This window comes from Capsicum annuum, chromosome 10 (assembly GCF_002878395.1).
Source record: "Capsicum annuum cultivar UCD-10X-F1 chromosome 10, UCD10Xv1.1, whole genome shotgun sequence".
Taxonomy (NCBI): domain Eukaryota; kingdom Viridiplantae; phylum Streptophyta; class Magnoliopsida; order Solanales; family Solanaceae; genus Capsicum; species Capsicum annuum.
In genome coordinates this window covers 68,003,515-68,031,303 of record NC_061120.1, presented here as the reverse complement: position 1 = coordinate 68,031,303, position 27,789 = coordinate 68,003,515, and the positions used below count along the sequence as shown (strand labels likewise).

The window sequence follows — 27,789 nt, the reverse complement described above, 5'->3', positions numbered from 1 at the left end:
TGGCCACGTAAGAGTGTCATATTTATATTGGAGGTATGTTCTAGTCTTCCTAGGGATATTGCTTGATCGTGCCACTACATACACTGGGACCCTTTCAGCAGAGAGAGATGAACCCATATAGCCTATGGGTGGTAGGATGGCTAAGCTATATAACCCAGGTAAAGGTTTTAATGACATACTAAACCCGGTCCCTTTTCCCAGCACTTATATATATATATATATATGGTTGTTTGCGTTGGATGTTTTTCACTTGGATTTGATAACTTGCATTACTTCAACCTTATCCCGAGTTTGATGCTAGTGTTTACCTACTAACCCGTCTACTGGCGGTTGTTTACCCACGCTCTACAGGAACAGGCTATTTGACTCCTCCTTCATAGTACTTGATTTGGGGACAGCTTATTGGACTAAATTGGTGAGCTTACATTATTTCAAAAGGCATCATTTCATGTAGGACATTCTTAGACATTTTGCTTTCTCTATGGATACTGGTTTTGTCCATTGGATAGAGGCCTTGTGGTACTTTGGATGGTTGGATGGGCGGGATCGGTATTGGTTTCGGCCTTAGCATTGGCATTGAAGTTGGGGCTGACATCATTGAACGATATTGTTAGTTGTGATATCGTATTACATTTTGGGTTTGATCATCATATTATGTTTGATATTTTCAAAATGGATGGTTGGTTTAGTAGGTTAGACTTGGTTGGGTCGGTTATAGTTGTGACCCTATCCCAAAGGCTTTATGAAAGCATTATTCAATCTTGTTATATGCTCAAAATTCAGCTCATCCAAGACTATATAAGGTGGCTGGGTTGGGTTAAGGGGGCGGTCCTCGGTCCTGGTTGGACTTGGGATGCCCATTATGACAAGGCCCTGATTCAGCCTGCGTCAATATCATCCTCCCTAATCTTAAGTTAATGATACCCAGACCAAAGATCTATCTTAGAAAAGAATTTGTCACCTTGAAACTGATCAAACAGATCATCTATCCTTTGGAGAGGATACTTGTTATTGACCGTTACCTTATTCAACTACTTGTAGTCAATGCACATTCGAAGGGAACCATCCTTCTTGCGCATGAACAACACCGGTGTACCCCGCGAGGATACACTAAGATGAATAAACCCCTTATCCAGAAGATCCTTAAGTTACTCCTTGAGTTCCCTCAACTTAGCCGGAGCCATTCTATAAGGTGGAATAGATATTGGATGAGTTTCCAGAACCAAATCAATAGCAAACTCTATTTCCCTATCCAGAGAAACACTAGGAAGATCATCTGAAAAGACCTCAGGAAACTTATTTACTAATGGAACCAAATGAAAAGATGGACCTTCCGAGTTAGAATCTTTAACCCAAACCAAATAATAAAGACAACCTTTAGAGACTAACCTCCGAACTCTAAGATAAGAAATAAACCTCCCCCTAGGATCTAAGGAACCACCCTCCCATTCTATAACTAATTTACTAGGGAACCTAAAGACAACCTTACAGGTCCGACAATCCAAGGACGAGTAACAAGAATATAACCAATACATCCCTTGAATAATGTCAATATCCACCATATCAAGTTTAAACAAATCCACCAAAGTCTGCCTACCACCAACAGATACCATACACCACCTATAGACCCTCTTAAAAATAACTGAGTCACCTACTAGGGTAGAATAAAAAATGGATTCGAGACAACCTCACGAACAAAACCAATACATACAACCATAAATGGTGTCACATAAGAAAGAGTAGACCCTAGATCAAGCAAACATCAGGCGATGCCTCAAATTCTTATCGGGACACCAAAGCATACAACTTTTTATGGCCAACATTAGAACTAGGAGAAGTAATAGAAGTAGCTATGGAACCACTAGATGAAGGAGCAGAAGATGTAGCCACCGGTACCTTATTTTCTCCCATAGTTGGACAATTCCTAAGACGATGGCCTACCTAGCCACACTTGAAGAATTTGTCCCTTCCTTCATTGCAATAACCCCGATGAGGACAACCACAGAGCCGGCAAGGAGGGAATGAAGAAACCAACTGATCCCAACTTGCCTGAGATTAGGTACTCTTTGCCCAAAAATTATCATAACTCTGATAATGTTGTCACCCGATTGCTTTGGGTAAGGATCACTAGAAGTAGCGAAGGTTACAGAACTCCCCCACTTTTTTTTCTACCATTTACTGTCATCTGACCACCCTAAGACTGAGAACCTCCCTGATCAGAAAACCTGCTCCTCTTACCTTTCCAATCTCTGAACTCTACTTGTTTTCTCTTCTCATCCTCTACTTGCTGTATATGAACAGTCAACCTAGAAATATCCATATCTTTAATCATCAAGGCATTTTTGCTTTCCAATATAAAATCCCGATTCAACCTCGAATTGAACTTTCTCATTTTCGCTCTCATGTCAGCCACCAAATTAGGAGCATACCTTGATAGCTTATGAAAATTCAAGGCATATTCCTTAACCGACATTCTCCCTTACTTAAGATTTACAAACTCCTCTATTTTTACTTCCTGCAGCTCTTGAGGAAAGAAATAATCCAGAAAAGCTCCAGAAAAAAATCCTATAAGGATGACTCCTCCATATCTCCTCTATCCCTATCCCACTCTCCGTACCATTGGTACACGACATCCTTGAGATGATAAGCTATAAGTTTACACCTTCCACTTTAGTGGATTGCATCACCCTAAATATATTCTCTATTTCGTCCAAGAAACCCTGAGGATCCTCTTCCACCTTTACACCAGTAAAAGTAGGAGGATTCAGTTTCATAAACTGACCAACCCTTGTGGTCTCAGCAAACAACCCACCAGACGTATCCCGCTCAGCCTAAGTAGCAACCAATTGAGTGATCACATGAATAGACTAGCGAATTTTAGCATTAGTGACCGCACCCTGAGGAGGACTAGTACCAACCGGAGGAACTCCAAAACTATCGAGGATAGGACCCTGAGATTGAAAACAAACTTCAGACATAGGAACTACCCCATCAACATTGTCCCCAGATAGGACTGAAGAGTTTCCTTATGTTCCAGATCCTCGAGGCATGATTTGAAAAGTGAACAACCAAGGATTAGATAAAAATTCTAGGACATATAATCTAAGCTTGAAAATAGAATACTAAGAAAATGAAACTTTCCTAAATTCCTTGTAGCCTATATTTTATGAATATGGCATGCTACACACCCCTAAAAGAGACTCTATTCGATATAACTTTGTGGACTCCCAATTGATCATGAATCTAAAGCTCTGATACCAACTTGACCCGACCCAACCAGGGTCCTTGTCATAGTGGGCATCCCAAGTTGACTGGGACCAGAGACCACCCCCATTACCCAATCCAACCTTCAGTTGCCTGGCCTGAGTTGGCTAAATTTATAATATATAATAAGATAGTGTAACAACTCACATGAAGAATCTGGGATAGGATCACAACTGTGACCTACCCAATCGAGTTCAACCATCCCATACCATCCGTCCCACCATACCAAACCAAACAAAACCAAAACAAGTGCCATAAACCAGACCATAACCAAATAAGTTCTAAAACATAATATGATTAATCCCAAAATACGATATGATGGAACAGTGAGAAATTAAGTCCAATGATATCACCCCAATTGCAATACCAATATTAAGGCTGACACCAATACCGATCCCGCTCATTCCAACCCATAGCAGTACCACAAAGCCTCTAACCAAAAGAGTAAGAATATCAAGTTGGGAAATGCCCCCAACTGTAGCCAAAACCAATATCCAGAAATAAACCAAAATGTCTAAAAATGTCCATAACATGAAATAAAGCCTTTCAGAAAGATGGAAGCTCACCACTTTAATCCAATAGTTGTCCCCGAGTTAATAACTATGTAAGAGGGGTAGAACTATTAGTTCCTGCATAGCATGGGTATATAGTTTCCCAAAGATAGGTTAGCGAGTGATCACTAGCATGAACTCGGGATAAGGATAAAATAATGCCATTTATAAAACCAAGTAAAACCATACATATATATATATATGCTGGGAAAGGAAACCAGGTTTATCATGCCATTAAAACCTTTACCTGGGTTGTGTATCTTTTCCATCCTAAACCACCCACGAGCTATATGGGTTCAGCTCTTTCTGCTGAAAGGGCCCTAGTGCATGAAGACTCACGACTAGGGAAGAAAACCTGGGATGACTAGTACATCCCCCAAATATAAAGTGTGACATCATGCACATAGCCACCAAGACCAACCTCACATCAAAAAATATGAGTTTCCAATGTTGGTCCCCCCGGGACCTCCACCTTCTATGGCTTTACTACATACCCCGCCATTATTGCCCAATAAAACCATTACCAATCAACCAACCAATCCATTAACCTTTTATTAACCAAGGCCATTAATATTGGTATTGACATACTAATAATAACTTGCAAGTTTTGCCCATAGCCAACTATATATAGGTTTAAGGGATTCCATGTACCCTTTATGATTTTCAATTAACCAAAACCATGGCTACCTAGGACTTTCCAATCCACTTAAAACCATTTAAACTATTCATATCATTTAGGGTTCCATTACCAAGTTTAAACCATGAATAAGTTCCATTGAAAATCCAATTTTATAGTGAAAACATTATTAAAGGCATTTTATCAAACACATTGGGGGCATAGTATTTTTGAAACCAAAGACCATTACCAAAGAACCATTACCATGTAACCAATTACCAAAAACCACCATTAATGAATATAAAAGGATAGTTAAGGCATGGGAAAACCATAACCAAGCATTTATAACCAAAACTCCTAAATCATAGTTGAAAACCCAAAATCATACAATAATGAAATCATAAAACATTGTATAAAACCATGCCTTTAATTGGAACTAACAATGAGGGAAGAGAACATGACTTAATTGACAAAGTAGATCGAGAGAAACTACCAAAAAGATCCCCAAATTAGTCCTCTAGTTGAAACCCTAGCTTCCTTTTCCAAAAGCTTTTGAGAGAATTATAAAGTATTTAGGAAAGTTTATAAGTGTTAGTGAATAGAATAATAAGCTAAATAGCCTCCCAAGTTGGTTAGAAGTCGTGGGACCTTATTAGGATAAGTGGAGAAATAACTAGAATACCCCCACTTAAGATACATAAAATCACGTCATAGAGGTACGACTGACCCACACGAGTTGTACCCTTCAATATGTATGGTACCCACCTCACGTATCCTAAGCCTTAACCATTGGACCCAATACTATACACTGTATGATTCCTCCTACCTAAGTCATATCGACAGCGTACGATCCATACCCTTAACCCATATCCCTATCAAGATAAAATCACAGGATATTTGAATACTATCTACCATATGGGTCATGGGTATGACTCATACCCTGGCTTACTATTCTCGGTGATCCACTCGTACTCAGATCCAACTTAAGTTACCAAGTCTAAGGTTAAGTGAAGAATTTCATATGACTCATACCACCAAGTCGTACCCGTTTTAGTGACAAAATTCTATCCCACCAACAAATACTGGTCAACATATGATTAGACCATCCCATCCATACCCCAACATGCAGCTCGTACCCATGAGTCATAATAGTTACAAAAACTAGAATTTCAAGAAATTTTCTAAGGTCTAGAAACCATGTTGTTTCACTAAAGGTCTCCTTGACACCCTCAAAAATGAGAAATTACTATACCTATAACTTTTTAGCATAGTGCATCTGCCACCATATTACCCTTACCTGGATAGTACAGATTGACCACATCAAAATCCTTCAATAATTCCATCTATTGTCGTTCACTTAGATTCAAATCCCTTTTAGTAAACACATTTTGTAGGCTGTGATGATCCATGAAAACCTCACACTTAACACTATAAAGATAGTGTCTCCATATCTTTAATTAAAATACCAACACTGCCAACTCCAAGTCACGGTCTGGGAAGTTATTCTCATGAGGATCCAACTACCTCGAAGCATAAGCAATAAAATTCCTATTCATCATCAACAAAGCATCCAATCCCAAAAGTGAAGTATCATAAAATAGTAAAAAGTCCTTAATCGGTAATGAAAGGATTGGCATTGCATTCTAGAGTGTCTTGAGCTTTTGGAAGGTTTTTTCATATTGATCTTACCAAATAAATGGTAATTTCATCTAAGCTAACCTTGTCAAGTGAGTTGAAATAGATGCTACACTTTTAACAAACCTATATTAATAACTAGCAAGACCTAGAAAGTACCTTACCTTAGTGACTAAACTAGGCCAAATCCATTGTTTAACTTTCTCTATCTTTTGGGGGTCCACCATTACTGTCTTTTCAGAGATAACATTCCCAAAAAAAGAAAAATGATGAAAACCAGAATTTATACTTTGAAAACTTGACAAATAGTCATTTCTCTCTTAGAATTTACAAAACTATACAAAGGTGACTTGCATGCTCTTTTTTACTATTAGAGTACACTAGAATGTCATCAATAAACAAAATAACAAAGAAATCTAAGAATGAATTAAATATACTGTTCATTAAGCTCTTGAAAGTTCCATATGCATTATTTAACTTGAAAGACAACACCAGAAGCTCAAAATGGTCATACCAAGTTCTAAAAGTTGTCTATGGTATGTCCGTCGATCTAATTTTTAGTTGATGATAACCCGACAGCAAGTCAATTTTAAAAAACACTATCAAACCTTGTAACTGGTCAAACAAATCATCTATGTAAGGCAAAGGATATTTATTTCTAATAGTAACCTTATTCAGTTGTCTATAATCAACACACATCCTCTTAATACAATCATTTTTCTTAACAAATAAGACTAAAGCACCCTGAGGTGAGGGACTTGGAAGAATAAATCCTATGTCAAGTAGTTTCTACAATAGAGTTTTGAATTCCCTCAACTTTATTAGAGCCATTCGATAGTAAGGACTGAATATAGGGCCAGTACCCGATATCGATATAGTTGATCATAAAGATAGTCATGTGAATTTATTGCACCTAAATTATGAATCCTTGAATTATGATTTCATTTCACGTTAGGTGGGATATTTTTTAAGATAATCTTATATTTATGACTGACATGACTAATGAAGGTGAAATACATAGCGGCATGTCTTGGCATTTCCCCTCTTGAAGGCTACCAAGTGATTGAGAATCCTCTATGATATGATGACACATTTTCAAAAAAAACTATCTTTTTGAAACATGATAGTACGTCTATTAGAAAGGATGGTGTTCAAAATGAAGGTGATGTGTGTGTTACAACCATCCTTTTATTATTGTGTGTTCTCATTCTTAGTCAAGGTCTTAACGTGCTTGAATCAATGAGTGAACCTTCACACGAAGACACCTTGGATAGAGTTAACTTGTGTGACACCTTATAATATTTGTTCGAATATGATGATACTCATTCCTTTGAGTGGAGTTTGTTGTATGGGAGAGAAATTATTGATAAGAGCAAAAGTGTATACTTGACCCATGATTATGAATTTTCTTTCCCTTTGACGTTGGTAATAGTTTAAATTATGGCACTTGGAATGAGATGATTGGTCTAATGAAAAGAATGACTCGGATGTGGTTGTTCGGAACCTTTCCCATGATGAAAGTTCTTTCTTGGTTTTTTAAAATCCACTTTATGGACCTACATTGTGTATTGGTTAAATATCCAATGACAAGGAATACACTTCAAAGGAAGGGAGCCATGAGCATTCCTTTGATGTGAGCGTCACCAAGCCCATGCTTAGTACTTGCTATCACCTTCACAAGGATGTACAAATTAAAGTATTGGATTGGACTCTTGGGAGCATGCTTACACTTATGAGTAGAGGAAAGACAAACCTTTTGGAGGACCACTTGTTTTTAAATGAACTTGTGTCTAGTAGGTCCCTCCACCTTTCTATCAACATGACTCCATATAGTCACCCACCGTTTTGGGAGTTTTGTTTGGGAAAGAAAGGTGGTCTTTTTCCACAAGGCATGTTATGTTCTTCTTGTGTCTCAACTTGTGTAATGTTCTTGATATGAGCCATGACTTTATTTACGAGGTCACAAGTGAGGGCATATTGGAGAAGATTAGTCTTCTTAACACCTGTCTCTACTACTTCTTTACATATGATGATGTCTTAAGTTATATTGGATATACTTTATATAGAGTTAAGGGTTGTTTTATATGGTCTATTTGTTGTTATAGACCTATGGTCTTCTACATTTAGACCTTGGGAATCATTAGTGTGATAGTTTTTGTGCTAACCATCATACTATAAGGAATGTTTACTTGTTGTTCCTTATATTTTGCAAGGTAAGAATTCATGGATGAATTCTTTTGAGAAGGAGAGAATGATACAAGAATGGTTACATTGAAGCCTATAAGGAGGGTTTCCACAAATAGATGATAGTTGGAGTCCAGAGTAAGCCATGGAGAAACAAATGCACAAGCCATGGGTGATAAAGATACCATTTGAGATATCATAAAGGGCCTTTGTGGGTTATTTAAAAAATAGTCACTTTTTGTTATATTTGTTATAGGATATTTTTGTAAAGGCAATGCTATAAATAGTTTCCTTAACCATTTTGACATGGGCCGAACCAGGGCCTTGTCGTATTGGGCATCTCAAGTCCAACAAGGACCGGAGATCACCCCACTACCTAATCCAACCAACCAAAATATACCATGAGTTGACTGAGTTCTGACTATATAACAAGATAGAGTAATTTTCCTAACCCTAGGCTACCCACTAGTCGCAACAACGATGCTTACAGTCATAAGTAACCATAAGCTAACTCATGAGCTGGAACCAGTTGTGAGCATTAAGAAAAGTAATAATAGTACACGTGTGTGAAAAATAGTCTGCTAAATGTAATACTAATCTGAATACTAAAAAGTAGTTTAACCACAAGTCTGAAACATCTGATGAAGTACTAAAATCCAACTGTCAATATAAAAAAACTGATAATACTGAAAATACTGATAAACTAAATAACTGTCTAATTGACTGTCCTCTTGTCTAACTATATGAAAAGCCTCTAACTTACTGAGGAATTGATGGGACAAAACCCCAACTAACGCTGATTGATTGAAAATACGGAACTACTAAAATAACTGAAATAATCAATCCTGCCCTCGATGGATGAGGACCCACCACTACTGGAGTTGGGTACGCTGAACTATCTAAGCATGGTTAGGAAACTGAGCATCTGAACATATAATAAAAGACATCATAGTGCAAAAGAAAGTATGTGGTCAGTACTTTGAATGTACTAGTATATGTGATAAGGTCTAGATGAAATACATGCGGTACTATGCGTATGAGATAAGGACTACGTGAATAGCATGAAATGAATTAGCATGAAGGCATGGAAACTATGATATCTGAGAATGCAAGACCAAGCATATACATATTTCTAAAATAATCTTAAATCTGAAAGGCTAAAATCTGTATAACTAAATAACTGTAAATCTGTATGCTTTGGTTAATCAAACCTGAATTGAATATACACTAAATACTGTAATGAGACTGTGCAAGGTATCATGCAATAGACATACCCCAATTTTAACTAATCAAAGTCCAACTTATAACCCTAGTTGGAAAGATGTCAGTACAATGCCATGGGTACCAACACTGGCTGTGTGGGTTTACTAAACTGGTGTCCCAAAGGACTAATGAGTCACCCTCAACTGGTAGGTGCTCTATTAAGATATATGTCACCCTCAAATGGTAAGTAACACTTTGTCAACCCTCAATTGGCAGGTAGACATCTCTAACATATGCTGGCTACATAGTTCTAGAACTCGAGGATTGCTACTAAGGGTCACATTCCTCTACTGGCAGATGAGCCCCCATCCTTGGGTTCACTCGGTGCTAAATCCTACTCCCAATTGAATGATACTGGAACTGAATATAGACTGAGCTTAATTGAACATTATTTCATGACTAATAGTGCTCATTATGATCATAATAACTAAATAAATAGGAATAATCATAGTTAAACTGAATCATACTTGAAAATCTGAAAATTATGTCAAACACGTAGGCATCAGGTGTTCATAACCCACCAGCACTAAATAATCACTGAATGTAATAACAAGCTTAAAACTGTAGTAAAGAATCATGTTTCAAAACCCATAAGCATAGACCTTTCATCAAATATGTGGGGAACGTGAATTTAACATGGGAATGCTTGATAAGAATCAAAAATTTAGGATTCATCATAAAATTCACTTGAATGAAGCATGGGAAACTCAAATTCATAGCATGAGGAATTCAAAATCCTTTATGGGATAATACATGGGCTGAATTGCATTTAAATTACCATGGAAACATGAATTAAACCCACCTTATACAATACAAAACACAATAAGGATAAAAATATTCAATATTTAATCGAAAAGAGGGTTTCTGGGCTCCATGGGTGAAAGAAACCCATGAATGAACATCCCACATACCTTAAACCTTTAACTTGAAAGAGAAACACCAATATTGATGATTTTTTGAAGGTTCTTGAACTTGGGAAACTTCAATTCTTGATTTATGGGGGAGAAAGGAATTAAATTTATGTTCTTGGGGAAAGGGAATGGCTTTTTTGGGAGGAAAATTGGAGAAGAAGGGAAAAATTATACCCTAACTGATGCCCAAATCATGTTATGAATGATTAGGTTAAGGGGGAAATGACCCAATTGACCACCAGGCATTTAAATTTGAAACTAGATGTGACAGGTTTACCGCGATGCGGTCCTATTGCATGTTGTTCATTTCCCTCACCGTGATGCAGTCTGCATGACAACGAGAATAACACTGTGACACGGACTTATCATGATAATCCTTTAGTTTTATGATCCAAACATGCCCCAAAGCTCATCTAAAAAATCTAAAACTTCTCCAAGACATGCTCCTTACACAGATGAACATGAATTAACTCAAAACCCAACATCTCGGGGTTGGGTAGACCAAATTAAAAATCCTCAAAGTTTAGAGGCCTTAAAATGACTAAGTCCCCAAAACTTAGTGAAATTTTCAAGCCTTAATCCCTTTATGAATACAACTAGAAGCTGAACTGAGCTAAGAATAGTATGGGGTATTACAATAATTCCCCCTGGGAATATTCTCCCTCGAATAAGACTGGTTAGACTGAGAGTACTGTACTAAGGCAACTGAGATCACATACTGAACATGTATGACTGGAAACATAAATATATAACTGTGTCTGAAATATGATACATGAACTGAACTAATTTTGTAAATGCATGAAATGACATGACAATTATTATATAGATGGAACTGAGAATGGGAAAGATTCAATCTAAAGAAAACTATTACCTCAAGCTGAGTCTAAGTTTGCGAAGAAAAGATGAAGGTACTTGGTATGCATATCTGCTTCTTCTTCCTAAGTAGCTCCCTCAACGGACTAATTCCGCCATAGGACTTTAACCAAGGAAACTTATTTGGTCCTCAACCTACGAATCTGACGATCAAGGATCTTAACTGGGACTTTTTCAAAAGAAAAGTTTTCCTAAACACCTGTACTTTCTAAAGGAATAATAATAGTTGAATCACCAATACATTTCTTTAACGAAAAAACATGAAATACCAGATGCACTGGTGCCAAATCTGCAGGCAACTCTAGCTTATAAGCTACCTTCCCAAAATAATTCAAAATTATATAAGGACCAACATAGCAGGGACTGAGCTTCCCCATCTAGCCAAATCTCTTCCTTCCCTTCATAGTTGAGATTTTCAAATGGAGTAATTCACCAACATCAAACTCAAGGTCTCTCCTTCTCATATCTGCATAAGATTTCTGCCAACTTTAGGTTGTCTTCAGCCTCTCCTGAGTCAACCAAACTTTCTCTATCACCCCAAACACTGAATCTCGCCCTATCAAAGAAGCCTCACCTTTTTCAAACCAACAAATAGGAGACATATATCTCCTATTTGATATGATAGACAATGTAAATCCATGTAACTTAACCAACTCTCTAATATAAAGCCTGGCATAATCCTCAGTCGAATACAAAGTATGAACTGGCAAAAAGTGAGCTGAGTTAGTCATTTTATCCACAATGACCCATATTGAATCATGCTGACAACGAGAATGAGCCAAACCCATCACAAAATCCATGTTCACTACTTCCCACTTCCAAGTGGGGATGCTGAATTTTTGCAATGCACCACTAGGCCTCTGGTTCTCAACTTTAACCTACTGATAATTTGAACACTTAGCCACAAATTCATTAATATCCTTTTACATACCATTCCACCAATATATTTTCCGCAAGTCACGGTACATCTTAGTGACTTCTGTATGAATGGAATACAATGCACTATGCGCTTCTGCCAAAATCTACTTCCTCAAACCATCAACACATAGAACACATAACCTGCCCTGACAATGATGCACACCATCTCCCCTTTTGGAGAAAACCTCTACTATCTTATCTCTGACTGATTCCTTCAATCTAACCAAACTGGGAACCCTATCTTGGTTTTTCTTTACTTCAGCAACCAAAATAGATTCCAAACCATTCTAAACCCATATACTACCTTCAGCTGAATCAACCAATCGGATACCCAATCTAGCAAACTGATGAACCTCCCTAACTAACTTCTTCTTATCATCATCAACATAAGCAACACTACTCATAGATAATCTACTAAGGGTATCTGATACTACATTGGGCTTGCTCGAATGATACAAAACACTCATGTAATAATCTTTTAACAGTAATAGCCACCATCTCTATCAAAGATTCAAATCTTTCTTTGAAAATACATACTACAAACTTTTGTGATCCGTGAACACGTCAACATGAACCCTATAGAGATAGTACCTCTAAATTTTCAAGGCAAAAAGAACAGCTGTCAACTCAAGATCATGGGTAGGATAATTCTTTTTATAGGGTTTAAGATATCTAGGGGAATAGGCTATGACCTTACCTCTCTGCATCAATGCATAACCAAGACCAACTCAGGAAGCATCATAGTAAATGACAAACCCATCTGAACTATCTGACAAAGTCAATATAGGGCTGAAGTGAGTCGAGTCTTTAACTCCTAAAAAGTCTTCTCACATGAATCTGACCACTGAAATTTGACTTTCTTCTGAGTCAATCGATACATGGAGTTTTAATAAAAGAGAACCCTTTAACAAACCGTCTGTAATAGCCAACCAAACTCAAAAAACTCTTGATATCTGACAGAATGATGAGTCTGGGATAGTTTCTCATTGTTTAGTCTTCTGTAGGTTAAATCGAATGGCATCATCAGAGATAACATAGAAAAGGAAATCTACTGATCTTAGCCAAAACTCGCGCTTACTGAACTTGGCGAACAACAGATGGGCTCTAAGGGTCTACATACAATTCTGGGATGGTCTGTATGATTATTTTCACTATGGAAATAGACAAGAATATCATCAATGAATACTATGATGAACATGTTCTAGTAATACTTGAACACTTTGTTCATCAAGTCCATGAAAACTGCAGGGGCATTCGTTAGTCCAAAAGACATAACTAGGAATTCAAAGTAACCATAATGAATTATGAAAGCTGTTTTCAAAATGTCACATTCTATGAATCTGAGCTGATGATAGCCGAATCTGGTGTCTATCTTAGAGAAGTAACTGTCACTCAGAAGTTGGTCAAACAAATCATCAATCTTGGGGAGTGGATACTTATTCTTGATTGTGATTTTGTTCAACTGACGGTAATCAATTCACGCTCTAAGAGAACCATCTTTCTTACGCACGAAAAAGGCTGGAGCGCCCTATAGGAAAATACTGTGCCCGATGAATCACTTATATAAGAGATATTTCAACTGCTCTTTCAATTCCCTAAGCTTAGTTGGAGCCACTCGGTAGGGCGGAATAGAGATAGGCTGGGTATCTGGAATGAGATCTATTTTTAAGTCAATTTCCTTTTTGGGAGAAACTCTGGAAAGGTCCTCAGGGAACACATCTAGAAATTTCCTTATTATTAAAACTTACTCAAGACTTGGAGTCTTAGAACTAGCATTTTTTACTCGGACAAGATGGTACATGCACCCTTTAGATATAATTTTTCTTGCCTTAAGGTAAGAAATAATCTGACCCCTAAGCACCGAAGTATTACCCCTCCATTTAATGATGGGTTCATTGGAAAAGTGAAACTGAATGACTCTATTTCTATAATCAACTGAGGCATAGCATGAGTGGAGCCAATCAATGTCGAGAATGACATCAAAATATGTCATCTCTAAATCCACAAGATCAATTAAGATGATTTTCTGAGATACTATGATCGGGCAATTTCTGTATACCCATATGGCTATAATAGATTTACCTACTGGGGTAGACACTGAGAAAGGTTCTACTAAAGATTTGGGACTGATACCAAAATTGACTGCTACATAAGGGGTTACTAAGGAGAGTGAATCTCTGGGGTCTAATAAAGCATAAACATGGAGATGAAAGACTTGTAACACACCTGTAACTTTATCAGGAGAACTTTCCTGATTATCCTAGTTCTAGAGAGCATACAACCTATTTTGACGCTACCCACTGGTTGCACTGGAAGCGGCACCCTGCTGAGTCGGGCAATCAACTAGAACTGGAGGACGGTTAGACTGACCTTGCTAACCAATCTTTGGGCAATATCTGACTCTGTGGCCTGGATTGCCATATCTAAAAAACACATCACTGCCAGCTCCAAATATACCAAAATGATGTCAACCACATTTCCCCAGAGTGTGTTAGTATGACCATTGTTTGCACTACCCTTGGACTTAGAGCCTGGCATCCTATCTTGACTTTTTTGTCTGAACTTAGAAACTGGCACTAGCTGAAGATGGAGATGGGACTGAGAACTTTTAACGGAAGTAAGAATGGTTACAACCTCCCGACCTTGGCTGAGAAAAGTTAAAACTTCCTGTTATAGCCCTAGTATTCTCTCTTTCATTCTTCTTAAGCTTCTCTTCCTTAATTTGCAGAGAATAAACCATAAGTCTAGATAAGTCTATCTCCTTAATCAACGTTGCGGTCCTACACTCCTTAACCACACTATCAGCTACACCAGACATGAACTTACTCATTCTAGACCTATTGTCTGCAACAACATTAGGAGCATACCTCGCCTGCTGAGTAAACTTAAGTGAGTACTCCTTCATACTCATGCTACCCTGCTTCAAACTAATGAACTCCTGAAGCATAGCCTCCCTCAACTCTAATGGAAAGAACCCATCTAGAAAAGCCATGGAAAAATCCTCCTACTTAATAAGCCCTACATCCTTTTAATTCTTGAACTAGGTGTGAGCTACATCCTGCAACTAATATGCAACCAACTCTGTACTCTCGATGTGACACCCATGATATCAGTCACCTTTTAAAATTTATCAAGAAATTCTTATGGATCCTCTTCAGACCTGGATCTTGAAAATAAAGAGGGATTCATTCGGGTGAAATCCCAAATCCTTGATTCAGCTATATTTTCCATAAGGTTCGATGGGGTAACATCTCGCTGGTTGTTCTGAGCCACGACTGAATGAGATAAGGTAGTGAAACAAGCTCTGAACTCAGCATGAGAAACATGCTCATTCAGGGGATCTTCCTGAACAGATAGAGGTGTGGGTTGGTCCTCATCCCTTCTTCTTTATGGGAGGCATAGTCTGTAACAAAATGAAGTATGAGTTAGAAAGATAGTTTAAATAGAGCCCATTCTAGTTCACACGTCATAAATACTGAAAGAAGGGAGTCTTTTTCCTAAAATGTCTCATAGCCTCTTGTCCATAAATAAAAAAAAAACATGGTTTATCTGAATCATACTTAAAAATCTAAAAATTATGTAAAACACATAGGTATCAGGTGTTCATAACCCACCAGCACTGAATAACCACTAAATATAATAACAAGCTTAAAACTGTAGTAAAGGATCATGTTTCAAAACCAATAAGCATAGACATTTCATCAAATATATAGGGATTATGAATTTAACATGGGAATGCTACTAAGAATAATAAATTTAGAATTCATTATAAAATTCACTTGAATAGAGCATGGGAAACTCAAATTCATAGCATGGGGAATTCAAAATACTGAATTGCATTTAAATTACAATGAAAACATAAATAAAACTCGTCTTAAGCAATGCAAAATACAATAAGGATAGAAAAATTCAATCTTTAATTGAAAAAAGGATTTTTGGGCTCCATGGGTGAAAGAAACCAATGAATGTACATCCCACATACCTTAAACCTTTAACTTGAAAGAGAAACACCAATCCTGATGCTTTCTTGAAGGCTTGACTTGGGAAACTTGAATTCTTGATTTCTTGGGGAGAAAGGAATAGAATTTGTGTTCTTGGGGAAAGGGAATGGCTTTCTTGGGAGGAAAATTGGAGAAGAAGGGAAAAATTATGCCCTAACTAATGCTTAAGTTGTGTTTAAAATGATTGGGTTGAGGGGGAAAAGACCCAATTTCCCTTCAAGCATTTAAAGTCGAAACTGGACACAACAAGCCTACCGAGACACGGCCCTATTGTGGTAGTTCATTTCCCTCATTGTGACACGGTCTGCATAACAATAGGAATAACACCGTGACTCAAGATTATCGCAATAAACCTCTGGTTAAAAAATCTAAAACTTCTCTAAGACATGCTCCTTACACCCCTGAACATGAATTGACTCAAAACCCAACATCTCGGGGTTGGGAAGACCAAATTAAAAATCCCAAAATTTAAGAGGCCTTAAAAATGACTAAGTCCCCAACACTTGGTGAAATTTTCATGGCTTAATCCCTTTATGCATGTAACTAGAAGCTGAACTGAGCTAAGAATAGTATGGGGTATTACAGTAATCTACAACCCACAGACCTTGGGATAGGTCCATGACGATGACTAACCCAAAAAATTAAAACCATCCAATGCCAAACCAGAACCCATAACTTAACCAAATCCATATCCATTCCATAACATACCTAAGTCCACAGTTTGTCCATACAAAACCTCTAAAACAAAACAAGAATATTCAGTCGGGACATACCCCCAACCATATCCCAAAAACCAATATCCAAGTCTAAACCAATAAAGACCTAAGAAAACTCAAAGCAAGAAATTGAGCTTTCCAAAGTATGAAAGCTCACCACTTCAAGTCAACTCAAGCTGCCCCCAAATCCAAGTCACTGAGCTGGAAGGATGATAGTATGACCAAATCCTGCATCGCATGGGGATACAGTGTCGAAGACAGTTAGTGGTTGGAGCACTAGCATATAACTCAAGGATATGGATAATATAATGCCAATAGTTCAAAACCAATCATCAAATATACATAACCAATACAATACACACATATATATACATATTTACTATGCTAGGATAGGGGACAAGATTAGCATGAACTTTGAAAACATTAATTTGGGTTGTGTAGTATAACCTTCATATATCAAGGCACCCATGGGATATATGGGACCAAATCTCCCCTAGCTGGAAGGGCCTAAGTGTGTGTAGCTACACGTACTATAGAATATCCATAACTGTATATGCCTATATGGGGCACTTGAACCTCCCGGCATAATCAAGGTGACTTAACCACCAATATATATATTATGGGGGACTCAAACCTCCCATTTATATATTTATTTGGGGGACTCAAACCACGCAGTCACAAAGACACCTGCACCAGCTAGCAGTTTCTAGTGCCAGTCGTTCGGACTTCCACTTTCATGGCATAGTACACATCCCACTTTAAAGCCCTATTTAAAACCATCATTTCACATACACAACCATAGGATAATTAATTACCAAAGGCACTTCGCTGATATCATCATACCAACACCACTTGCAAGTGTACCACATGCCATTACCTTTATCAATCAACCAATCATTCATTTGACTTTGGGACTTGAACCTACTGTCTAACAAAGACACCAATTCAAATCAAAGTTTAAGGACTCAAAACCATTGTCTAATCAGGACATAAATTAATTTAATATTTAGGGAATCAAACCCTTTTATCCAATTAAACCACCAAGGTTACAATTTAAATCATTATATTGCCAACAAGGCCTTCAGAAAATCATTTTCCAACCATTCATATTCATTAGGCCAATACATTAGTTCAAAACACCATTTAACATGTGACTTGTTTATTCTTTAGACATTTTCACAAATATGTTGAGGGCATACCATTATCAAGACTAAAACCAAGGTTAAAACAATCAAGTTTAGGGTAAACCATTACCCAATTGTTAAACCATAATTACCAAGCACCCATATATCCAAAACCATCATTATAACATGTATAAACATAATTAAAACCAAGAGTAAACAATATTGAACAATATGCAACAAAACCCTCAACATTGTTTTTTAAAACCACCATTAATAAATCATAAACAAAGCTTTGAACACATAATTTTCATGAACTAACAATGAGGGAAGAGTCGCATGCCTTATTCACGAAGATTCATGGAAAGAACTTGACTATTGAACCTCTAAATAAACACTTGAAGAAAACCCTAGGTCAATCTTCTTGAGAGAGTTTTAGGAGTGATTTGATTTGTCAAAGTGTGTTGTAAGAGGATATAATGTGTTTTAATACGTAGGGTTTTAAGGGTTTTTAGGTGGGAAATGTCTAAAGTATCCTCAGCTTAAAAGCTAAAATTGTGCAGGATGGTACAACCCCCAACCTATAGACACAACATATAAGTGGTACCCACCACTCGTATCGTAGACATAATGTTGGACTCCAATCCTATCCAAAATATGACTTCACAGGACAACTCATATCCACAGCATACAATAAGTACCTGAATTGTACCTTAGACAGCCTAGCAAGGAATTGACACACTGATCAACATATGAGTAGAACTCCTATCTCGTACCATATCCATATGACTCATAATGAGTATAGTTACACCTTAGACAGTAAACAACCAAAATCACACTGACTAACATACTACCAAGACCCCAAAACCGTACCTACATCATACGACAAGTAACAATGAGTCGTGTCAAGATAAGAAAGCTCAAACTCAAGAAATTTTTTGAGGGTCAAAAGCCAAGGTGGTTCAATTCTATCCCACTTGGATCATTTTTCCTTGAATGATGGGTAAAGGCAAGCATGAGCATGATTTAATACTTTATTACCCATCAAACCACCTCTTAACTAAGTTAGAAAATAAAGACATTAAGGAATCACCATTCCCTTTAAGAAAGACATGAAACAAAGATATTAAGAACAACATGTACCTCAATCATGAATTTCTGAAATGGGGAACAAGTGTGGATACTTGGACTTCATGTCCTATTACACTTCCTAAGTAGCTTTCTCAACCCTATGGTTCCTCCAAAGAAGCTTTACAAAAGCCACATCCTTCATCAACAACCGAAAAACTTAATGAACCATGATCTCAATTGGGACTACCCCATAAGATAAGGAATCTGAAATACCCAACCCTTCCAAAGAAACTAATAGTGAACTATTTAGAATTAAGATGTACCCTCAAACAGATACAGTTGAATTTGTAAGTGTAGTTTAAGGTCATGTGTATTAAATTTACATGATAATGAATATATAATGAAATAGATCCACATAATTATGAATATATAATGAAATAGATTGCAACAATCAAATGGTAAACAATTAATAGATCAATAATAAAAGTATCAAAGTATGAAATCTTGAATAAGGGTCCTGCGTGGCCGCCCTGAAAGAAAAATCAGTACCCTAGAACAATGCAAGCTAAATAGCCTTGAATACAAAGAATTTTTGTTGTTATAATTATAGAATAGTGAGCATGCAATGGTTACAACAAATGATAATGAGGACTATTTATATCTAAACACTAGGGTTAATTGTTTCCTTTATCCCCAGCCAATAGTTGGGAGGGATCTCAAGATCCTACATAATAGTTGGTTTGCTTAAGAGATCTTGGTCGGGGCAATTACTTGAACCCGATATCGTATCTCTGAAGCTAGATGGAATTACACCAGCCTCAGATGTTCTTATACCTAATCTAGATATTCCATGTGTTGATCCTTTATTTGATTACTCGTCAATCCTAGGTTTTACCTTATACATGCCTCTAGCTATTGAACACTTCATCAAATTTAAAAGGAAAAAAAGATATTGAATATAACCCTAGAACTGTTTGACAAAGAAAAAATCAATATCCATACAACCCATAGTTTACAGGTTGTGCCTATCAACTACCTTAAACTTATTCATAGCATTCAAATTACTGGACTTTCATTTATTCACTAACAACCAAGTACTCCCTCCATTTACTTTTACTTGTCATTTCACTTATAGAGAGTCAAACTGTATAAACTTTGACCAACATTTTAAGATGTAGTTTTTCACCTTATTATTATGAGAAATATTGTAACGTATAGTAGTTATCATATAGCTTTCGAACATCTAAATTTTAAATTTAAGATATAGAACTAATCTAATTGAACTTAACCGCAAAGATTAGTCAAATTGACTCTCGTGAAGCAAAAAGTGACAAGTAAAATTCAATGGAGGTAGTATATGATGAAGATTCATTTTAGTTGATTTTTTGAAACTGATGAAGATTCAGTTCAGTTGATACCTGCCAACAACCTAATTGTTCCAGCAACTCCATAACCTCATTAATATAAGGCTTTAACCAGCAGTCCTACATATAAGGTAGGAGTTGCCCAACCCATGAATCAAATTTCTAGATACAATAAGCTCCATACTCCACTCGATAAACAATATACTCAGCAATTTATTTTGATTAATGAGATAACAGAGCCCTCAAAATATGTGGAGCAGTATGACACATGTACTTAATTTTTTTCTACGCGCGATTTGTACCTCCATCAACTATGTAGGTAGCAATTGGTGAAGGAGCTCCGACAAAACCCAAAATTGGAGCTTGCTCTCCAACCTGAAATTTTATGGGAGGTGAGTAAATACCTTAGCTTTTAACATTTTGTCCCATTTAACTTTACATTAAGAGACATCACAATAAACATCCTATCAGCATAAATAATATGGAACCAATACAAATATATCCTTCCGCAATATCATAAGTGAGTCTCCCATAAATTTTAGTTTCTCCAATCCAATGGAGTGCAATGATTTCAATTCCTCTTCAAAACAAATGAGATACGGAATGACTGGGTCTCTAACATCTTCAATGTCAAATTGAACACCAAATGCGGGGGGGGTCCGAAAAGATGATTATTCCATCTAGAAAAAAAGCTTCCCAAGGCTGCAAAGAAATTTCCTCAATGAGTTTGAGTGACTCTGATCTCTCTCTGAAGGATGTATGCTTCTCTGTAAGATTTCTATAAACATCAATATACCTTCCCACTTGACGCATCTTCCATGCAAGTGGACGAATCACCCGTTCTCTTCTTGCAACCTTCACCAAAAGTGGATCTGAAAAATAGTACATTGGAAGTACAAAGTTAAATGTGCCACAAAGAATCTAGAAAATAATCTGAAGTGAAATGCCACAGAAACCTGGTAGATTGACCTAGTCCCCCCACCTACAGCGCATAGAGAAGCATCTTATAGATATACAAACACCATGCATTCTTATGAAGAGAGAGATTTTGTATTTTTAGAGAAAAAATAATTGTAACTATAAAGTTATACTAATAGGATTTTGTATTTTTAGAGAAAAAATAATCGTAACTATGCAATTTTACTGATAGTAGCTGACACCAAGAGTCAGGGAGTAGATCACCATTTTAAGTCAATCTCAGTATTTTTTATAATGAAAGGGAGAGAGTAATTTAACTCTGTACTCACTTTCTTGAAAACTATGACATCAACAAAATTTGATCTAATATTCTACCAGAGGAACAATCATAAGCTAGTTACAAATATCCAGAGGGATAAAACAAGTTATACCATTGCCTCCTTGAAAGGATTTGCAAATATATTACATGTCAACAACCTTCTCAAAAAAATATATATTACATATTGATCCAAAGGTACTAAAATGAAATAACCTGTACACACCATAGTGATCAAGACATAATTGTAAAGGTACTCTATTTTTTACATCAAGTTTTTTTCGATCAAGTAAAAGATATCATTGACATTTGACAGTAACAAGGCCAACTTGGACACCAAGTTTTAAGAGTAATAAAAGTATTTGAGCAAATCTAATGCTACATAGAAACAGATAATTGTTTTATGTGCTCATCAATTTTCTAATAGTTCAAAGAAATGCTATTAGCTCTCCTATATTTTCTCCTTTTTGTCAATGCATTTCTTGAATTGGTTGTTTAGACACTACAAAATAAACCAAAATTTAAGGATTTTCAGTCTTTATCTTGTGTATTATTAATATATGTGTAAATATATCTACGTATATACTCTACCATTTTTAGATTTAGGTGGTATTTTGTACTGATGTTTTTTTATCAATTGATTCTTCTAGACTCAGGAAAAGTCATGGAAAGACTAGAGAGAAAGTTCTTGAAAAAATGAAGAAGGCTATGGGAAGCAATATGAAAATAGAGATCCCAATTTGTAAAGGAAGGCCAACTAAGCCAATTCAATTAGCCAAACTATCCAATGAATTAGGGATAATTGCTTGAAATTTTCTTCCACTTCCAAACAAGTGGAAGGAACTTACAAGATAGGACAAAGATGCAACACTAATTAGATGCCACATAAGGATTTTGTACTCTTTTAAAATTTATATATTACATGACAAACGAAAATCTATGCTTTTAAGAACATTGGAGTTTTAAGGTAATAAGCATGTTAGCAGATGTTATGATTTTAATTTTTAAATTAAAAGGGATTTCGGTTGTTTTGTGTGTTTCTTTAATACTTATTTGTTTTTTAGGAGAGGTTTGACTTTAATTTTGATAAGCATTATGTGAAAGATAGCTGTGAGAATATTCTGAAAAATAGAAGCCGACAATGGCACTACAAGTTAAAACAAAAATTTGAAAGTGTACACTCCGTGGAAGAGGATCGTAAAATAGAAGTCAAATAGTTGACCTCAAAAAAATGAAATAAGCTTAGCAACATGTGGAACGATGTAGAGCACAAGGTAATTTATACTCATGTTATTCTCGTTGATATTTAAGTTATGATGTTTATATTTTCTTTGTAGAAACGATGAAAAATAAACAAGGGCAATCGAACAAAGCTTAAATCTAACCATTTCATGGGATCAAAAGTATTTGTAGTAGCTCGTGCTGAAATTGTAAGTTATATCATTTTTACACTTTTCACTAGTGACACTTTGGTACTATTTAATATTGTGTTGTTTGGTAAATAAGAGAACAGGCATGTAAGTTGTAGCCCATTTCAGTCAAATATCTCTAAACACTATTTTATATTGTTTTCTTGTTATACAGGGTAAAAAGGAATCTGAAGGTATAGAGCCTGACAAAATTGAGTTCTACAAGCATACTCATTACACGAGTGAAAAAGGATGGTCATCTAAGGAAGATGAGACTAACTATGTAAAAAATTAATATATTAGTAACATACCATTGCATTTATTTGATTAATATTCTTCATTTCTTCTTTAAATATGTTATTATTTTATGCAGAACAACATGAATGATTTGAAATCTCTATATACTTCAGGAAAGTCTTCCATGACTATTGATAAAATTATGGATGTTGTACTTAGTACTAAGTTAGGGTACATAAAAGGTCTTGGTTATGATCCTAAATCTAATACTACAAGGGTAACACAAAGGAAAATGGCAGAGTTAGAAGATTCCCTCAAAAAGGCAAAACTGGAAGCTACTAGTGCCCAAAATGAGTTATAGAAATGATTAAATACAGCTGAAACTGTGGTTGAAAGCCAGCAATCACAAATACAAGACCATTAGTCGCAGATCAAAGCATTAAATTTTTAGTTGAATACTGTAGCGGCACGCTAAAAGAAAATGCTTAAGAAAATACAACTTCTTGTTAGCCCATCGTCGTCAAGGCTAGAGGTAACATAAATTTATATGATAAGTTCTATTTAATTTATCTTTATTAAATATATAAATTATGTGCATCAATATGTTCCAACATATTCTAGATGGGTTTTACAAATATTGACTGGAAAGGACTAGGTCCAGCTGAAAGAAAATAGAAACCACAAAGACTACAAATTAGAGACTTTTTTCAGGATGACACTAATTTAGTTAGCTTTTATTTGTACTGGATATGCCTTTTTCTGAGGGTTCAGCTCCACTAGTGAAAAGGCCAAAAAGTAGCAGCAAAGTAGTTAATGGATTAGCTTCATTGAATCCACTGTAATACATCCGGTTGGATCATTCCTGAAGCTATAAAGATATTAGATTTGTCCAAAATGGTTCCAAATCGGTTGTTCCAGAGAAGTGTTTAGGGATTCCACGACCTTACTAACTGAGGCGGCGTTAGTGTGGCCTCATTCCCTATTTGTAGAAAAAACAAAATTTGATCCAATGTACCACATAGACATATGAAATAGGGAACATGTTAGATGACTCATATAATTGATTAATGGCATTAGTAAACAACACTGGACATGTCAACTGATATGCAACAGACTGCATATTGGTAAAAATAACCTTCCAAAAATATGCCACAGTTAGATATGTGACTCTTAACGTATACATACATGGTGGTTTTTCTCTTGCAAATTCAAACATTTGTCCTTTGTTATTGTTCAAAAGCTCAAGGTAAATGACTTTAAGCCTTTTTAATAAAATATTTTGGATGAATAGCACTAATTTGAGATTTTTTTTTCCGAAATTGAAGTGACTATCTCGTACATATGAATCGATAATGTTGGGGACAAACTCATAATTTTCAAGAAGCCTTGGCATAATTTTAAAAATTCTTCTTGACCACATACAAATCTTGACAAAAACTACATCTAAACACATTTTTTCACTAACCTTTTCTCCAAGAAGCCTTGGCATAATTTTAAAAAATCTTCTTGACCACATACAAATCTTGACAAAAACTACATCTAAACACATTTTTTCACTAACCTTTTCTCCAATAAGTTTCCAAAAAGCAGTTCCTAAAAATTGTCCAAATGTATGTGTTGCTGTCTCTTGATCTCACTTAAACATTGTTGTACTTGCAGAATTGTAAATTTTTTGGTTACAAACTAAATCAAACATACTGTTTCTTGACCCAATTAAACCTCATTTTGGATATAGTGAAAGAAATTGTATGACTGCTTACGGTCCCGGATATGGATATAGTTATGGGATGTTGTAAGATGAAATATGGTGTTTTATTTCTATGACCTACGATGATGGTTCATTAAGACAAAACCTACAATCTCTTGAGTTAAAGTACTCAAAAACTGAAATATTTTCTACCTAGATTTCCTGGGATAAACATAAGAGTCTAAATATAAAATATTGATAAGATAACTTACCTTAGAAATGAGTACATGACTTCATAGAATTACTGGAATGAAAAACTGCAAAACTACCAAAAAAGTAACTACTTCTGGACTTATAAACTACAATTAACTAGTGCACTAACTACTGCTGTAGTTTCCTACTACAAGAAAATAATCACTGCAATTAACTAGTGCAGTAACTACTATTGGCATCTAAGGAGTGATAACAGACTGACCTGGCTGCCACCGCCTTTAGTATTTCAGGGAAGTTAATTAGAGCAAAAGAATCAGTTGTATTTCTTTCACAAAGAACATATCACTTACCTGCAGTGGCCATTCCAGCATCCCCTTTACAATTTTTCATTTCAATATCATGAGTAAATTTGTCTGCCTATACACAACCAAATATTTGCATTCCTATACAGGTGGGTGAACTAATTAGAGAAAGCCAAAAAGAAGAGGATTAGGATGTCCTCAGATCAAGGTATGACAGAAAAATTTACTTTTCTAGTAGACAGAAAGATTATGCATTTGGTTCCTATACTATTCTTTAACTTGAGCCGGGGGTATATTGGAAACCACCTCTCTACTTCTTTGAAGGAAGAGGTATGGATTGTGTACATCTTGCCCTCCCCAGACCTCACTTTATGGGAATACACTGGGTTTGTTGTTATTGTTGTTGTATTCATTATTTGAGTTTCTTTTAAAAAGCTAGAAATGTAATTGAGAACAACTTAAAGATAAACAATAAATTCTAAGCAATCAATAAAATGGAGTTTGAAAAAAAATAGTGTATATATGAACCTTGAATCTCCTCTGATGGTTCAGTGAGCGGATAGTTTTATGTTGGTGAATGTCTCGTGTTGTTTATACATAGGAGATCGTTGGTATTTTTTTCTTTTTGAAGTGAGTTCCTGGTGAAGTTTCTTGTTTTTATAAGGAGGTAGTTTATTTTTAGGGTGAGGATAATAGAGGATATTTTCCCTCCAATCTGAGGATGTCACCGTGTGTTAGGGGAAAAAGTATTGAGATGGAAGAAACAAAACAGTTGCAGAAAAGAGTTTGGAAGGAGAGATTCAGAAGAGTAGAAAAGAAAGGAGGAAAATATTGAAGCAAATTAAAGATGAGGGAGAAAGTGATTGAGCAGAGAGGGAAAGTTGGAGGAGTATTGGTAAGTGGAATCTAAAAAGGGGCATATTTTATTACGACTGTATTTATTGTCCTTTGTTCTGAGCTGAGGGTCTATTGGAAATAGCCTCTCTACTTCTTCGGAGGTAGTGGTATAGACTATATAAATTTTATCCTCCCCAGACCCATTATGTGGAAATACACTGTTGTTGTTGTTTTTGTTGTTGTTGTGGAGATTTCGTGGTAGTAAGTAGAGATTTGATTATTGGTTAAAATAACTTAGAGTATGCTTGAAATAGGGAAGAAGTTTATGATGGCACGTTATGTGTTAGTAAAGTGCAAGTATAAATTGTGAGCGAAAGGATAAAGTAGTCAAAAATTGACAGATTTAGGCTATATTTTTATGATTTTTAAGAAAGGACCCTATGATACTTGCAGGTTTAAGAACATAGTTTAGAAAAAATATGTATTGTGAATAAGTAATAATGATGTTGTGAAGTAGAATGTGCTGACAAGTTGTAATTAGATAGTCGAGTGATTAAGATCGACCATTTGATGAACTTTTAATAGACTAGTATTTCTTGATTTTCCTTTAACAGATATAACTTTGTGAATAAAGGATAATTTCTTACATTTATGTTTAGTACTAGACAGTATGCATGAACTTTACATGATTACTGCTTTGAAAAAATGACCGTATGAAGGTGATGATACTAGTTTTAGGGAAATGGTTTATTATGATTGATATAGTGCGTGCAAGAGTTTAGATTAGTAACTTATGGAAAGTATAAACACTTTTCCCTCTCCAAATCCCACTTTGTGGGTATACATCGGGTATGTTATTGTTGTTGTTATCAAAGTTTGATGTGTTTACTGGATAGTATTTATCTAATTTTTGGGTAGCCTTGCTTTTCGTAATTACACTTTTAATGGATTCTAGTTGTGGCATGGAATAGCAGTAGCATGTACAATCATTTTGACTATTAAATCTGAAAGCATCATCATCAATTTTAATCTTCTTCTCTTTTTTCCAGGTGTAGAAGTGAGAGTTGAATGAAGACCAATTGCAAGCTCAACACGTTATTGTTACTTTGGAAGAAACTTCTATATATCTACCTTAGTTTAGAATAGGAGTAATATTTAGTACTATATTTCAGTTAGATTTCTTTTGTGTTGGACTTATTTTACTTTTCTTTGCCTTGTGAGGAGATATTACCTTAGTACAGTTTTAGATTTTTTAATTGTATGATTGTGAGTGAATTTTATCAATCTGACATGTTTTATTATTTTATTTTTTATTTATTCAATTCTAATTAAAAATAATACCAATATGAAATAATTAAGCCTTTTCTAAATTGGTGACAAAA

At 35.8% G+C, this 27,789-nt stretch overlaps 1 pseudogene; it reads right to left on the bottom strand.

Annotated features, from left to right (window-relative positions):
• The window catches only part of LOC107844268, a 60,521-nt pseudogene extending 34,863 nt beyond the window's left edge, over positions 1-25,658 (bottom strand).
• Between the last annotated feature and the right edge of the window lie 2,131 nt (positions 25,659-27,789).